Source organism: Bos mutus, chromosome 5 (genome assembly GCF_027580195.1).
Source record: "Bos mutus isolate GX-2022 chromosome 5, NWIPB_WYAK_1.1, whole genome shotgun sequence".
NCBI lineage: Eukaryota > Metazoa > Chordata > Mammalia > Artiodactyla > Bovidae > Bos > Bos mutus.
In genome coordinates, this window is record NC_091621.1 from 20486950 (window position 1) to 20503207 (window position 16258).

General features: G+C 38.9%; 1 protein-coding gene and 2 pseudogenes across 1 annotated transcript in view; 2 read left to right on the forward strand and 1 right to left on the reverse strand.

Annotated features, from left to right (window-relative positions):
* TAFA2 (TAFA chemokine like family member 2) overlaps positions 1-16258 on the reverse strand; it is a 565192-nt gene that overhangs the window by 16977 nt on the left and 531957 nt on the right. The window lies entirely within an intron of this gene.
* On the forward strand, positions 3585-4268 carry LOC138988003 (sentrin-specific protease 8-like; annotated as a pseudogene).
* LOC102272215 (sentrin-specific protease 8-like) lies at positions 6208-6893 on the forward strand (annotated as a pseudogene).

Genomic DNA, 16258 nt, shown 5'->3' on the forward strand with positions numbered 1-16258 from the left:
ACAAATTCTTCTTTACTACTAGTATTACTGTATCACTTTTTGTTAGGTTAGTTTTTACATAGTGTATTTTTTCTGGTTTGTTTTTTTTTTTAATTTTGTTTTCCCTTATTTTTATAGTTCAGAGGCACTATATATAACAGGTACTCCTGTTAAATAACATATACTTGTGTTTTGATTTTTTGATCCAGATTGACAATCATTGTATTTGCCTGTTATTAATAATTGGGTCATTCAGGCCTGGGGGATTTGGTATAATCACTGACAAATATGGGTTAATAACTACCAAGTACTTGCTATTTGTTTCACTTATTCTAGATTCCATTTTCCTCTCCTTTGCCTTCTTTTGTTAACACTGACAGTAACCTCCAAGGCTTTAGTAACTCCCAAGACTGGACTAATCTCTCTTGCTCTTCACCACCACTTCTCCACCCTTCCTCCCTGCCCCCCACCCTCGACCTTGGATTCTAGACTAGATGCTCTTCCCTTTCTTGTGGACTTTTCAATGCCTCCAGGTATACCACCTTATAATTTGTCAAATTCTTCAATCTCCTTTTGGGGGCAGGAAAGAAGAAAGGGGTACCTTGACCATATTACTAAATATCCATTACTAAAAGTGAAAGTCAAGTTATGTGGGATCAGTTTTAATGATGAACTTGGTGTTGATTAGTCATCCAACAAATTAAGTAACAGTTCAGATTTACTTTGGTATTTACCTGCATCATACCTCTGCATTATATATTTACCTGCATCATACCTCTGCATTATAATCATGTTTAACCCAAGTCTTCTCTTCAAACTTACTTTCATCTAATGGTCAGACTAGAAATTAAGTTGCTTATACTTGGACTGACTATATTTTCTAGTTTGCCTTGGATAATCCTGATTTACACCTGTCGTCCTGACTTCCTGTTGGGTCTACCCTGGAAATAAGGCCTCAGGACCATAAATTCTATTATCACCTACATAGAGTAATTACCCTTATTGTGGAAATTTGAATTTTAATAAATAATTCCTGAATGTTGAAATCTTTAAGCTATGAATGAATGACTCTCTGATACAAGAATATCAGCCACTGAAATTCAGGCAAAAAGGGAACATAACTTGAAGCATAAAACATTTCTGAAACCCATTAAATCACATGAAATTGCTAATAAATTTTTAAGGCTGGCATTGAAGAAGGGTTCCTAGATATAGCTCTGTACTAAGTTCTTCAACCTTTCCATCATAAAAATGAGACATAGAGGTTGTAATGTGAAAAATTGACTATAATATTATTAGTTAGTACTATAATCCAAGGTCATGAACTCTGAAAAGCAAATTAACACTATTGCATAGACTATTACTTTTAAGATAAAATATTTGTTATAATAAAAAGGCAAATAGGCTTTGTACAAAATCTAGGTCTATTTCAAAACACTGTCTTAAGTATAGGGTTCATTTCCTGAATTTGGGGGGTTATGTCTATTAGTTTATAAGTAAAAATTCTATTATGATGGAACTTTCCCAATTTTGCCCGAACTTGAAAAAGGCAATCATTTGTAAATTTCAATTTCTCCCAATTAAAAAAAGTTTACATGTTTGACTCATATGAATGCTCATTAACTGATGATGATGAGGAGGAAAATGATGAATTTAGGATTTTCAGAAAATTAGGCAGGCAGTAATTATAAGCAATGGTTAAGAGCATGGGATTAAGAACATCAACCAGGCAGGGAGCTTATCCTGAGGTAGCTATTTGTCAACTGTGCAGCCCTATTATTTCACTCTCAAAAACCCCTCAGTTTTCTTCCCTATCAGTTCAGTTCAGTCACTCAGTCATGTCTGACTCTTTGTGATCCCATGGACTGCAGCACGACAGGCTTCCCTGTCTATCACAAACTCTGGGAGCTTATTCAAACTCGTCCATTGAGTCAGTGATGCCACTCAACCATCTCATCCTCTGTCGTCCCCTTCTCCGCCCTCCTTCAATCTTACCCAGCATCAGGGTCTTTTTCAAATGAGTCAGTTCTTGGCATCAGGTGGCTAAAGTATTGGAGTTTCAGCTTCAGCATCAGTCCTTCCAATGAATATTCAGGACTGATATCCTTTAGGATGGACTGGTTGGATCTCCTTGCAGTCCAAGGGACTCTCAAGAGTCTTCTCCAACACCACAGTTCACAAGCATCAGTTCTTCAGCATTCAGCTTTCTTTATTATCCAACTCTCACATCCACACATGACTACTGGGAAAACCATGGCCTTGACTATATGGGCCTTTGTTGGCAAAGTAATGTCTCTGCTTTTGAATATGCTGCCTAGGTTGGTCATAACTTTTCTTCCAAGGAGTAAGCATCTTTTAATTTCATGGCTGCAGTCACCATCTGCAGTGATTTTGGAGCCCAAAAAAATAAAGTCAACCACTGTTTCCCACCTATTTGCCATGAAGTGATGGGACCAGATACCATGATCTATAAGCCAACTTTTTTACTCTCCTCTTTCATTTTCATCAAGAGGCTCTTTAGTTCTTCACTTTCTGCCATAGGTGTGGTATCATCTGCATATCTGGGGTCATTGATGTTTCTCTCAGCTATCTTGATTCCAACTTGTGCTTTATCCAGCCCAGCGTTTCTCATGATGTGCTCTGTATATAAGTTAAATAAGCAGGATGACAATATACAGCCTTGACATACTCCTTTCCCAATTTTGGAATCAGTCTGTTGTTCCATGTCCAGTTCTAACTGTCGCTTCCTGACCTGCATACAGATTTCTTAAGAGGCAGGTCGGGTGGTCTGGTATTCCCATCTCTTGAATAATTTTGCACAGTTCATGGTCATCCACATAGTCAAAGGCTTTGGCATAGTCAATAAAGCAGAAATAGATGTTTTTTTGGAACTCTTTTGCTTTTTCAATCATCCAATGGATATTGGCAATTTGATCTCTGGTTCCTCTGCCTTTTATAAAACCAGCTTGAACATCTGGAACTTCACACTTCACATATTGTTGAAGCCTGGCTTGGAGAATTTTGAGCATTACTTTACTAGCATGTGAGATGAGTGCAATTGTGTGGTATTTTGAGCATTCTTTGGCATTGTGTTTCTTTGGGATTAGAATGAAAACTGACCTTTTCCAGTCCTGTGACCACTACTGCATTTTCCAAATTTGCTGGCATATTGAGTGCAGCACTTTCACAGCATCATCTTTTAGGATTTCAAATAGCTCAACTGGAATTCCATCACCTCCATTAACTTTTTCTTCCCTATACAATTAGATAATCCCTATCTCATCCCACTACTGTGAAGATTAAATGCAATAATGCCTGTAGTGAGAATACAATAAATCCTAACAAACACTTTGATTCAGTACTTGAAAATAAGTATTTTCAAAAACATAAGTTTAGGCCCCATTTCATTGCCCTCAGGAGGCTCTGCCCAAACTTCTTTTCTTCACTTTACAGCAGAGGTGGGAACCTCTGCCTTAGAGAACTAGAGGGGAATGTTACAATTTTGGGGTAGAAAACTCTGGATTTGAGACTATAGCATTGCTTTTCCAGCCAGTACAGAGCTGTTTGGAGGCTGGTAGGGATGGTGAGGCCTGAAACAGCTTCTGGAATTTCTGAGCAGCCCTGGTCAATACCAGATGGACCCAGTAGTTTTGAGTTACATGGACAGTCTACTGTGGCAATCAGACTTCTCACTACTGGATCCTCCAAGCTGGCTCAATGTTCATGTTATTGGGTTTGCCTTTGAGTACTTTTCCAGCAGTCAGTTTCATGACTGCTCTGACCATGTCTACTTCATCAGCCCGAAGTTACTCAGTTCATCAAGTGCACTGGCAGCCCAGCAGAGAGTGCCATGTTCCTTGAACCCTTGGACCTCCCAGTAAGAGTTATATTTTTAGCCATCAATGATAGTTCCAACCACACAGCTGGGGGAACCCACTGGAGCTTTTTTGGTTTATCTGCAAGATAAAAATGGTCTTTTTCATTATGATTCTTATGGTAATAGTAACTCACTCCATGTGAAGCAGGTAGCAGAGAAACTGGAGGCTTTCTTAGGCAGAAAAGGCAACAAACTGGCCTTTATGGAAGAGAAAACCCCTGCTCAACAAAACAGCTATGACTGTGGGATGTATGTGAAATGGAACACTGAGGCCTTGTGTCAGAACTTCTTTAGACAACAGCCAGAATCACTACTGCAGCTACTCGCTCTTACATACATCACAGAGAAGAGAGAAGAATGGAAAGATCTCACTGCCAGACTTGCTAAAAATGAGCTGTTGAAATATATTTGACTTTTGAAGTCTCTTCCTTCTGCTGTCCCCATGTGTTGGAGGCTGCAATCTCAGTGCCTGAGGGAAGATGCCTGGGAGAGGAATGCTTAGAATGCTTACCTTCTCCTGAAAGAATGTTGTCTTCTGCATTATTCTAGTGGAAAGTGTCACTTTAACCCTAACTTCAGAGCAATATGTTCTGTAAAGATGTCTTCAAAATATGCACAAAAATTGATTAATTCCCTTTTGGGCTCCCTTATACACATTCAGTTCAGTTCAGTTCAGTCGCTCAGTCATGTCCGACTCTTTGCGACCCCATGAACTGCAGCACGCCAGGCCTCCCTGTCCGTCACCAGCTCCTGGAGTTTACCCAAACTCATGTCCATCCAGTCGGTGATGCCATCCAGCTATCCTATCCTCTGTTCTCCCTTCTCCTCCTGCCCCAATCCTCCCAGCATCAGAGTCTTTTCCAATGAGTCAACTCTTCGCTTGAGGTGGCCAAAGTACTGGAGTTTCAGCTTTAGCATCAGTCCTTCCAAAAAACACCCAGGACTGATCTCCTTTAGAATGGACTGGTTGAATCTCCTTGCAGTCCAAGGGACTCTCAAGAGTTTTCTCCAACACCACAGTTCAAAAGCAAGCATCAATTCTTCAGCGCTCAGCTTTTTTCACAGTCCAACTCTCACATCCATACATGACTACTGGAAAACCATAGCCTTGACTAGATGGACCTTTGTTGGCAAAGTAATGTCTCTGCTTTTGAATATGCTATCTAGGTTGGTCATAACTTTCCTTCCAAGGAGTAAGCGTCTTTTCATTTCATGGCTGCAGTCACCATCTGCAGTGATTTTGGAGCCCAAAAAAATAATGTCTGACACTGTTTCCACTGTTCCCCCATCTATTTCCCATGAAGTGATGGGACCAGATGCCATGATCTTCATTTTCTGAATGTTGAGCTTTAAGCCAACTTTTCACTCACCTCTTTCACTTTCATCAAGAGGCTTTTTAGTTCCTCTTCACTTTCTACCATAAAGGTGGTGTCATGTGCATATCTGAGGTGATTGATATTTCTCCCAGCAATCTTGATTCCAGCTTGTGCTTCTTCCAGCCCAGCGTTTCTCATGATGTACTCTGCATATAAGTTAAATAAGCAGGGTGACAATATACCTTGACATACTCCTTTTCCTATTTGGAACCAGTCTGTTGGTCCATGTCCAGTTCTAACTGTTGCTTCCTCACTTGCATATAGGTTTCTCAAGAGGCAGGTCAGGTGGTCTGGTATTCCCATGTCTTTCAGAATTTTCCATAGTTTATTGTGATCCACAGAGTCAAAGGCTTTGGCATAGTCAATAAAGCAGAAATAGATGTTTGTCTGGAACTCTCTTCGTTTTCCATGATCCAGCAGATGTTGGCAATTTGATCTCTGGTTCCTCTGCCTTTTCTAAAACCAGTTGAACTTTGGGATTAGAATGAAAATTGACCTTTTCCAGTGACCACTACTGCATTTTCCAAATTTGCTGGCATATTGAGTGCAGCACTTTCACAGCATCATCTTTTAGGATTTCAAATAGCTCAACTGGAATTCCATCACTCCATTAACTTTTTCTTCCCTATACAATTAGATAATCCCTATCTCATCCCACTACTGTGAAGATTAAATACAATAATGCCTGTAGTGAGAATACAATAAATCCTAACAAACACTTTGATTCAGTACTTGAAAATAAATATTTTCAAAAACATAAGTTTAGGCCCCATTTCATTGCCCTCAGGAGGCTCTGCCCAAACTTCTTTTCTTCACTTTACAGCAGAGGTGGGAACCTCTGCCTTAGAGAACTAGAGGGGAATGTTACAATTTTGGGGTAGAAAACTCTGGATTTGAGACTATAGCATTGCTTTTCCAGCCAGTACAGAGCTGTTTGGAGGCTGGTAGGGATGGTGAGGCCTGAAACAGCTTCTGGAATTTCTGAGCAGCCCTGGTCAATACCAGATGGACCCAGTAGTTTTGAGTTACATGGACAGTCTACTGTGGCAATCAGACTTCTCACTACTGGATCCTCCAAGCTGGCTCAATGTTCATGTTATTGGGTTTGCCTTTGAGTACTTTTCCAGCAGTCAGTTTCATGACTGCTCTGACCATGTCTACTTCATCAGCCCCGAAGTTACTCAGTTCATCAAGTGCACTGGCAGCCCAGCAGAGAGTGCCATGTTCCTTGAACCCTTGGACCTCCCCAGTAAGAGTTATATTTTTAGCCATCAATGATAGTTCCAACCACACAGCTGGGGGAACCCACTGGAGCTTTTTTGGTTTATCTGCAAGATAAAAATGGTCTTTTTCATTATGATTCTTATGGTAATAGTAACTCACTCCATGTGAAGCAGGTAGCAGAGAAACTGGAGGCTTTCTTAGGCAGAAAAGGCAACAAACTGGCCTTTATGGAAGAGAAAACCCCTGCTCAACAAAACAGCTATGACTGTGGGATGTATGTGAAATGGAACACTGAGGCCTTGTGTCAGAACTTCTTTAGACAACAGCCAGAATCACTACTGCAGCTACTCGCTCTTACATACATCACAGAGAAGAGAGAAGAATGGAAAGATCTCACTGCCAGACTTGCTAAAAATGAGCTGTTGAAATATATTTGACTTTTGAAGTCTCTTCCTTCTGCTGTCCCCATGTGTTGGAGGCTGCAATCTCAGTGCCTGAGGGAAGATGCCTGGGAGAGGAATGCTTAGAATGCTTACCTTCTCCTGAAAGAATGTTGTCTTCTGCATTATTCTAGTGGAAAGTGTCACTTTAACCCTAACTTCAGAGCAATATGTTCTGTAAAGATGTCTTCAAAATATGCACAAAAATTGATTAATTCCCTTTTGGGCTCCCTTATACACATTCAGTTCAGTTCAGTTCAGTCGCTCAGTCATGTCCGACTCTTTGCGACCCCATGAACTGCAGCACGCCAGGCCTCCCTGTCCGTCACCAGCTCCTGGAGTTTACCCAAACTCATGTCCATCGAGTCGGTGATGCCATCCAGCTATCCTATCCTCTGTTCTCCCCTTCTCCTCCTGCCCCCAATCCCTCCCAGCATCAGAGTCTTTTCCAATGAGTCAACTCTTCGCTTGAGGTGGCCAAAGTACTGGAGTTTCAGCTTTAGCATCAGTCCTTCCAAAAAACACCCAGGACTGATCTCCTTTAGAATGGACTGGTTGAATCTCCTTGCAGTCCAAGGGACTCTCAAGAGTTTTCTCCAACACCACAGTTCAAAAGCAAGCATCAATTCTTCAGCGCTCAGCTTTTTTCACAGTCCAACTCTCACATCCATACATGACTACTGGAAAAACCATAGCCTTGACTAGATGGACCTTTGTTGGCAAAGTAATGTCTCTGCTTTTGAATATGCTATCTAGGTTGGTCATAACTTTCCTTCCAAGGAGTAAGCGTCTTTTCATTTCATGGCTGCAGTCACCATCTGCAGTGATTTTGGAGCCCAAAAAAATAATGTCTGACACTGTTTCCACTGTTCCCCCATCTATTTCCCATGAAGTGATGGGACCAGATGCCATGATCTTCATTTTCTGAATGTTGAGCTTTAAGCCAACTTTTTCACTCACCTCTTTCACTTTCATCAAGAGGCTTTTTAGTTCCTCTTCACTTTCTACCATAAAGGTGGTGTCATGTGCATATCTGAGGTGATTGATATTTCTCCCAGCAATCTTGATTCCAGCTTGTGCTTCTTCCAGCCCAGCGTTTCTCATGATGTACTCTGCATATAAGTTAAATAAGCAGGGTGACAATATACAGCCTTGACATACTCCTTTTCCTATTTGGAACCAGTCTGTTGGTCCATGTCCAGTTCTAACTGTTGCTTCCTCACTTGCATATAGGTTTCTCAAGAGGCAGGTCAGGTGGTCTGGTATTCCCATGTCTTTCAGAATTTTCCATAGTTTATTGTGATCCACAGAGTCAAAGGCTTTGGCATAGTCAATAAAGCAGAAATAGATGTTTGTCTGGAACTCTCTTCGTTTTTCCATGATCCAGCAGATGTTGGCAATTTGATCTCTGGTTCCTCTGCCTTTTCTAAAACCAGTTGAACATCTGGAAGTTCATGGTTCACGTGTTGCTGAAGCCTGGCTTGGAGAATTTTGAGCATTACTTTACTAGCGTATGAGATGAGTACAATTGTGCAGTAGTCTGAGCATTCTTTAGCATTGCCTTTCTTTGGGGTTGGAATGAAAACTGGCCTTTTCCAGTTCTTGGTTTATTCCAAAGAAAAAAGATTGATCTCTAAAACAAATTGAGAATATGTGAAATCTAGAAGCAAGAAAAAAATCGTAGAGCAACCAAAACTTACCGCACAGCCCACATATTTCAAGAGATCAACTGGCTAGAAGCAGATCAAGACCTAACCTAATTCAAGATTGAAGTATTATCAGTTACTCAGTTCTGTGATACCTATTCTATTCAACAAGCAAAAGCTTTCCCAGTATAACCTTTGCCAATACTTGATAGAGATGGTGTTAGCCCATAGTCACCCATCTGATTCCTAGAGCACTTTAAGAAAGGGGGGATCTTAAATAACTTTGTTGAAAGTTTGTCACAGACATTTGTCTGTGGTGGACCTCTTGTTTTACATCTGAAACTTACTAAAAGTTGGTTTATTTTTGAGATATAAAGGAGAAAAAGTGACCTTTCTCAACTCTCACTTAATTCAAAATGCAGACGATACAATTTTTGAAATGTGGAACAGGAGTAAAAAGAAATGTTACTCCTTCTACAAGGAAAAATAAAAAACAAAAACATGTTTAGCTACTCCAGATTATTCTCATTATTCCACTGTTATAAAATATGAACTCTAATTATATAACAAGGCATTAAATGTAAATGCATTTCTGGCTCTTTGATAATATCATTGTCCTTTCAATGCTATGCATCTCCTGGGTCAAGTCCACTTTATTTTCAAAGGTTATATAAGAGTGAGGATAAATTATAAAGAAGGCATATTATGGACATAAGACCTAATGTAGTGTATTTCCTGAGATCAAAAACTTACGTATAACATATTTTGTTTGAAATATACTGAGGTTAAAAAATCACTTAAGTTTTATTTGTTATGCCATAAATAGGAATTATTGGCCTCTGCTAATTGCTGAATGTCTATAAACACTTCCAGTATCAGTTTCTACTTGGTGTTTTTGTGATTTAGTGAGAGCATTAATGTTGTATTAGCAATAGCAGAATGGGCAAGGGGAGCTCCACATTCAATAAAACAGTCCTTTACTGCTACAGCAACTAATCTCATCTCACATTGCTATAGGCAAACAATTGCAACAAATTTACATGGAAAAAAAAAGAACCCCCCCCCATACCTAGCATGTAAACCACAACATAACATCCCTCCCTTTCAAGTTAACAATTTAACCATAAATGGATACTTTCTGTGAGTCCTCCTTGAATTGTATCAGTGAATATAAAAGTATCAGCGAAGTTTATGTCAACAATAGGCAGGGGGGGAAAAAAAAAAAAGCCACCTTTACTTTGTAACTTCAAGAAATCCTCAAAAGAAGCTGCTGAAAAGCCACCAAAGGAGAAACTGTTTCAGTTCCTGCAGCATAAACCTGGGAAAGATACCTTTACAACTGATTAATACAGAAGTTCCCACTAGGCTTATCTATCTTATCTTTAATAGGTAACTGGAAAGGCCCAGATCCTGTGACTATTACAGGCACTGAATCCACTTACTCCATCTCTATGGTTTAGGATGAATTTTTGTAGCTAATCCAAAGGGGAGGGAATGGGTACACATAGACCAACCTCAAGGAACTTGTGTTTTTTCTTTAAAACCTTTGTTTCAATGTGCATGGAGGTGGTAAAAGAAGTCTTGAGAAATCTCTGTGTCAGTATTTATTTAACAAGACTGACTCCTGTGGAATAATAGTGTTTATGTTTGAGTTATGAGGAAACTGGTCCACTTTTTGAGCCTATTAGTAACTTGCTTGATTCATCTATTTCACTTAACAAGGCCATATAGCCCTTGCATTCAGCCAAGAGTTCTTTTAAGTGCTTTACAAATATTAACTCATTTAATCCAAATATGGAAACTATATGGTAAGTGCATTGCTGCCCCAATCCCACAGATGTGCAAATTGAGGAGCACAGATGTAAAGCAATTTGCTCAAGTCCATCAATTACTCAGTTGCACAACAGGGATGTGAACTCAAGTAATCTAACTTCTAGACAGTTGGTTTCTTAATCATTATACCATCCTTGAAGACTTCTCAATGGAACGCAGCTTCCATTTCTCATTGAAGCAAATGAGATCCATTGTGAAAAGACAGACAGACATTCCTGACAATGTATCCACTGAGAGTGGTTAAGGCAATGCTAATAGAACTCTGGGATCCTTCCTAGAGTTTTCAACAATTTTTTTTTTTTTTTTAATGTAAAAGTCCTACTAAATTAAACATAGACTATTTACTCCCCTTCCAAAAAACAAAGCTTCTTTGTTTACATGTTAGGCTAAGCAGCTAGGCATAGAGTTCCAGAGTGTTTTTATGACTCTACTTCTTAGCTCTGTTGAATGTGGTATAACTAAGGAGTGAGATTGTTTTCTTTGGTGTTGTAACAGTTTTTTTTTTTTTTTTCTTATCAAAATCACATACTTAGACATAGATGATTTAAGATTACAACTTTTCAAACTACTTGTCTGCTTTATGTATCTTATTAGAAGATTGCCCTTTCCAAAGTAAGCTTGTATCTAATAGTCATAATAAGAAGAATGTAGACTAAAGAGATCAGAAAATATGTCAAAACTTCTACTGTAGATAGGAAAATATGTAATTCGAAGAGACTTCTCCATTCAGCAGAAATATTGTGATTATATTTGTCTTTGGATATCCAGTTCCTGATACAATGACTGGCGTTGAATATATGTTCAATAAGTGCTTAGTAAATAATGATTCAGATTTGATTTTGTTTTCCTATATCTATTGATAGGAACTATATCCATCCTAAAGGAGATCAGTCCTGGGTGTTCATTGGAAGGACTGATGCTGAAGCTGAAACTCCAATACTTTGACCACCTCATGTGAAGAGTTGACTCATTGGAAAAGACCCTGATGCTGGGAGGGATCAGGGGCAGGAGGAGAAGGGAGTTGGACCCGACTGAGCGACTGAACTGATCTGATATACAGGGTAAAAAAAATTCTCCGTATTTACATAGAGTGCCAAACTATACACATGAAAAACATCCTCTAGGCATATAGAAAGATATCACTTCTTTTTATATAGGTGTCATATATATATATATATATATGTGTGTGTGTGTGTGTGTGTGTGTGTGTATATATATATATAAAATGTTAATTTTGTCTTTTCAAAGAACAATATCTTATCTCTTCTATTATATTTTAGTCTCTTTTTCATTTATTCCTCTCATCCTTGTTAGTTCATTCCTTCCACTATGTTTGGGTTTAGGTTGCTGTTCTTCTCCTAGGTTCTTAAGGGGTAAAGTTGGATTGTTAGAGATTTTTCTTGTTTCTTAGGTTTTTATTTTGTGGTTATTATGAGGCTTACATATAACAACTTACACTTATAACTCTCTATTTGAGGTTGATAATAATTTAAGTACAAATAATCTAAAGCTCTACAGTTTTATTTCCCATACCACATTTTATCTTTTTGATGTTATGTTTTAAATCCTTCTATCTTATGTATCCCTTAACAAATTTTATAGTTATTTTTACAAAATATTTTTATCTTTCATTATTCATAATAGCTTTCTAAGTAATTCATTACCTTCTCCATATATTTACCTTTACCAGTGAGATTTATACTTTTTATATGTTTCCTTGTTGCTAATTAGGGCCCTTCCTTTTTAACTTAAAGGGGTCACTTTAACATTTTTTTGGGAAGCCAGTTTAATAATGGACTTGGTTAGTTCTTATTTGTCTGGAAAATTCATCCATTCCTTCAATTCTAAATGACAACTTTGCCAGGTAGAATATTCTTAGATGGTAATTTTTTCTTTCAGTACTTTGGATATTTCATGCCACCTCCTTCTGACCTGCAAAATTTCTGCTGAGAAAACTGCTGATAGTCTTGCAGCGGTTTCTTTACAGATTGTTTTCTCTCTTGCTGTTTTTAAGATTCTCTCCTTGTCTTTAATTTTGACATTTTCAGTTCAGTTCATTTGCTCAGTCGTGTCCGATTCTTTGCAACCCCATGGACTGCAGCATGCCAGGCCTCCCTGCCAATTGCCAACTCCCGGAGTCTACCCAAACCCATGTCCATTGAGTCAGTGATGCCATCCAACCATCTCATCCTCCATCGCCCCCTTCTCCTCCTGCCCTCAGTCTTTCCCAGCATCAGGGTCTTTCCAAATGAGTCAGCTCTTCACATCAGGTGGCCAAAGTATTGGAGTTTCAGCGTCAACATCAGTCCTTCCAGTGAACACCCAGGACTGATCTCCTTTAGGATGGACTAGTTGGATCTCCTTGTACTCCAAGGGACTCTCAGGAGTCTTCTCCAACACCACAGTTCAAAAGCATCAATTCTTTGGCACTCAATTTACATTTTTTTAATTTATTTTTTAATATAAATTTATTCATTTTAATTGGAGGCTAATTACTTTACAATATTGTATTGGTTTTGCCATACATTAACATGAATCCACCACAGGTATATACATCAATTCTTCAGTGCTCAGCTTTCTTTACAGTCCAACTCTCACATCCATACATGACTAGTGGAAAAACCATAGCCTTGACTAGATGGACCTTTGTTGGCAAAGTAATGTCTCTGCTTTTTAACACACTATCTAGGTTGGTCATAACTTTTCTTCCAAGGAGTAAGCGTCTTTTAATTTCATGGCTGCAATCACCATCTGCAATGATTTTGGAGACCAAAAAAAAAAAAAAAAAGTCAGCCACTGTTTCCCTATCTATTTGCCACAAAGTGATGGGACCAGATGCCATGATCTTAGTTTTCTGAATATTGAGCTTTAAGCCAACTTTTTCACTCTCCTGTTTCACTTTCATCAAGAGGCTCTTTAGTTCTTCTTCACTTTCTGCCATAAGAGCAGAGTCATCTGCATATCTGAGGTTATTGATACTTCTCCCTGCAATCTTGATTCCAGCTTGTGCTTCATCCAGTCCAGTGTTTCTCATGATGTATGAATATAGATTGGATTCTCTGGTTTTCATCTTATTAGGAACTCTCTGGGCTTCCAGAACATGAATGTCTGTTTCCTTCTCCAAATTAGGGAAGTTTTCAGCCATTATTTTTTCAAATCAGCTTTCTGCCTTTTTTTTTTCTTTCCTCCTTCTGTGATCCCATAATGCCAGTGTTAGTCTGATATTGTCCATTAAGTTCCTTAAGCTAATCTTGACTTTTTTTTCATTCTTTTTTACTGCTCTGATAGGGTATGCCCACTGTTCTGTTTTCAAGTTCATTGGTCTTTTTTTGCCTCCTCTAGTCTGCTGTTGAACCCCTGTAGTGTAAATATTTTTCAGATCAGTTATTCTAAACTTTGGCTTCCCTGATAGCTCAGTGGATAAAGACCCAGGAGACATGGGTTCGATCCTTGGGTTGGGAAGATCCCCTGGAGAAGGAAATGGCCACCCACTCCAGTATTCTTGCCTGGGAAATCCCATGGACAGAGAAGCCTGGCAAGCTACAGTCCAAAGGATCACAAAGAATCGGACCTTGGGTTGGGAAGATCCCCTGGAGAAGGAAATGGCCACCCACTCCAGTATTCTTGCCTGGGAAATCCCATGGACAGAGAAGCCTGGCAAGCTACAGTCCAAAGGATCACAAAGAATCGGACACTACTGAGCAACTAAGCACATATTATAAACTTTAGTCCTGTGACTTCTATTTGGTACTTTTTATATGTTCTTCTCATATTGAGGTTTTCCCTGTGTTCATTTATTCCTCTCCCAAGTACAGTGATCATGCTTAAATACTATTACTTGGAATTATTTACCAGGAAAATTACTTATCTCCATTTCACTATGTATTTTGACTGATAAGACAGAGGAGTTCAGTCTTTTGTTCCATTTAGGACTTCAAATGATGGCATGAAGCCCACCCAAATGAAGGGTAATCTGCTTTACTCAAGTCCACCAATTAAATTTAAATCGCTCCTAAAAACAGCCTTATAGAAGCCTTTAGGAATGACTATCTGATTTGAGTTCCTATAATAACTGTCCCTGGAGAAGGCAATGGCAACCCACTCCAGTACTCTTTCCTGGAAAATCCCATGGATGGAGGAGCCTGATAGTCTGCAGTCCATGGGGTCGCTGAGAGTCAGACACAACTGAGTGACTTCACTTTCACTTTTTACTTTCACGTATTGGAGAAGGAAATGGCAACCCACTCCAGTGTTCTTGCCTAGAGAATCCCAGGGATGGGGGAGCCTGGTGGGCTGCTGTCTATGGGGTCTCACAGAGTCGTACATGACTGAAGCGATTTAGCAACAGCAGCAGCAGCAGCAGCAGTAACTGTCCCTAGTCTTGGAAACTATGGAATGGAATATTCCAGAGATAAGAAATGTAAATTCAAATGAGTTATTATAGCTAGATCCAGATGCATTAGGTATTAAGTTATTACCCCTAAAATTGATCTTTTAGATACTGTAGTGTGTCCTCCTTTAAACTGTGAAATCAGTTTTCCAATAATTTCTAAAAATGAGAATATACCAATGTGTTGTGTCATGGCATTTGTAATTCCGTAAACATGCTGTCCCCATTTAAAATAAGGTAAAACAGTTTTGAGACCTTGTGACTTCATGCAAAAGGTAGCTTAAACCATTTAAGATTACTGTCACTTGGGGGTGGGGGTGACCTTGGAATTACTAGTGCTGATTAAACCTGTTTTTCTCTTCCCTCAAACACATACAGACACACATACACCTCCACAGAAACATCCCCTAAAATGTTTGACCGAACATCTGGGCACTATGGCCCAGACAAATGTACATATAATATTAACCATATACCAACTAATACCTTGCCCTTGACTTTCTGACTTTCTGAACACACAGTTCCTATATTTACTGCCTTCTAATAATCAAGATCATGTGATGACTGAGCAACAGTTGCAATATTTCTTGAATTTCTTTCTAGTGGAACTTGAAAGGGACACTCTCAATATGACCATTCTACTTGTAAAGCCTATAAAGTTGTAGCTATCATTTGCCTTTTGAGCAGGAATTAGTCTACCTTCATGATGGGTTTGCAGAGATCTGAATACTGAAGTGCTTAGGGGTACCACCCCTGCACAGTCAAAAATCTGCACATACACAATTCCTTATCCACAGATTCAACCAATCATGGATCATGTAGTATTACTGAAAAACATTGACATGAGTGGATCTATACAGTTGAAATCTCTGATGTCAACTGTAACTTCTACCCTAGATATTTTTAATCTATTGATAATGAACACTTTTCTTTCATGTTACAATATCTTTGGTATAATATACAGTGATAAGATATAGTTGCACTGAATTAGGGTCTCCTTAGACCATTGCATAGGTGAAATGTGAATTTGTCAAAAGTCACCATTAACCGAAAGCTTCATTCATAAAGGACTTTCCTTACAGCTCATACAAGAAATCATCAAGGTTATAATGTGGAGGCAGATAGTTCACATCTATATTATACATGCAGGGGTGCTCTCAACAAGTTGATTTCACTGCTGAAATTTAATCTCAAACAATGGTTGGCTGTCTGGCAGACATTTGCCATCAGTAATCTCATAAATCGATCACATGTTGTAATTGAAGTTGGAGGCTGAGATTTCTAATCATGATACCTGTTTAAATTTATTTGTCAGCCAATGTGTTTGTTGAGAATATTCAATTTTATTTCAAGATAGAATAAAAGCATCTCAGTTATGAATCCTAGAAACAGGCTGACCAAATCAACTCTCTTCATGATTACTCAAACAGTCCTTTCTAGAATAGGGTGTTTTAAAGTTGTAAAACACATTGCATTTGATTATTTGCAAATAT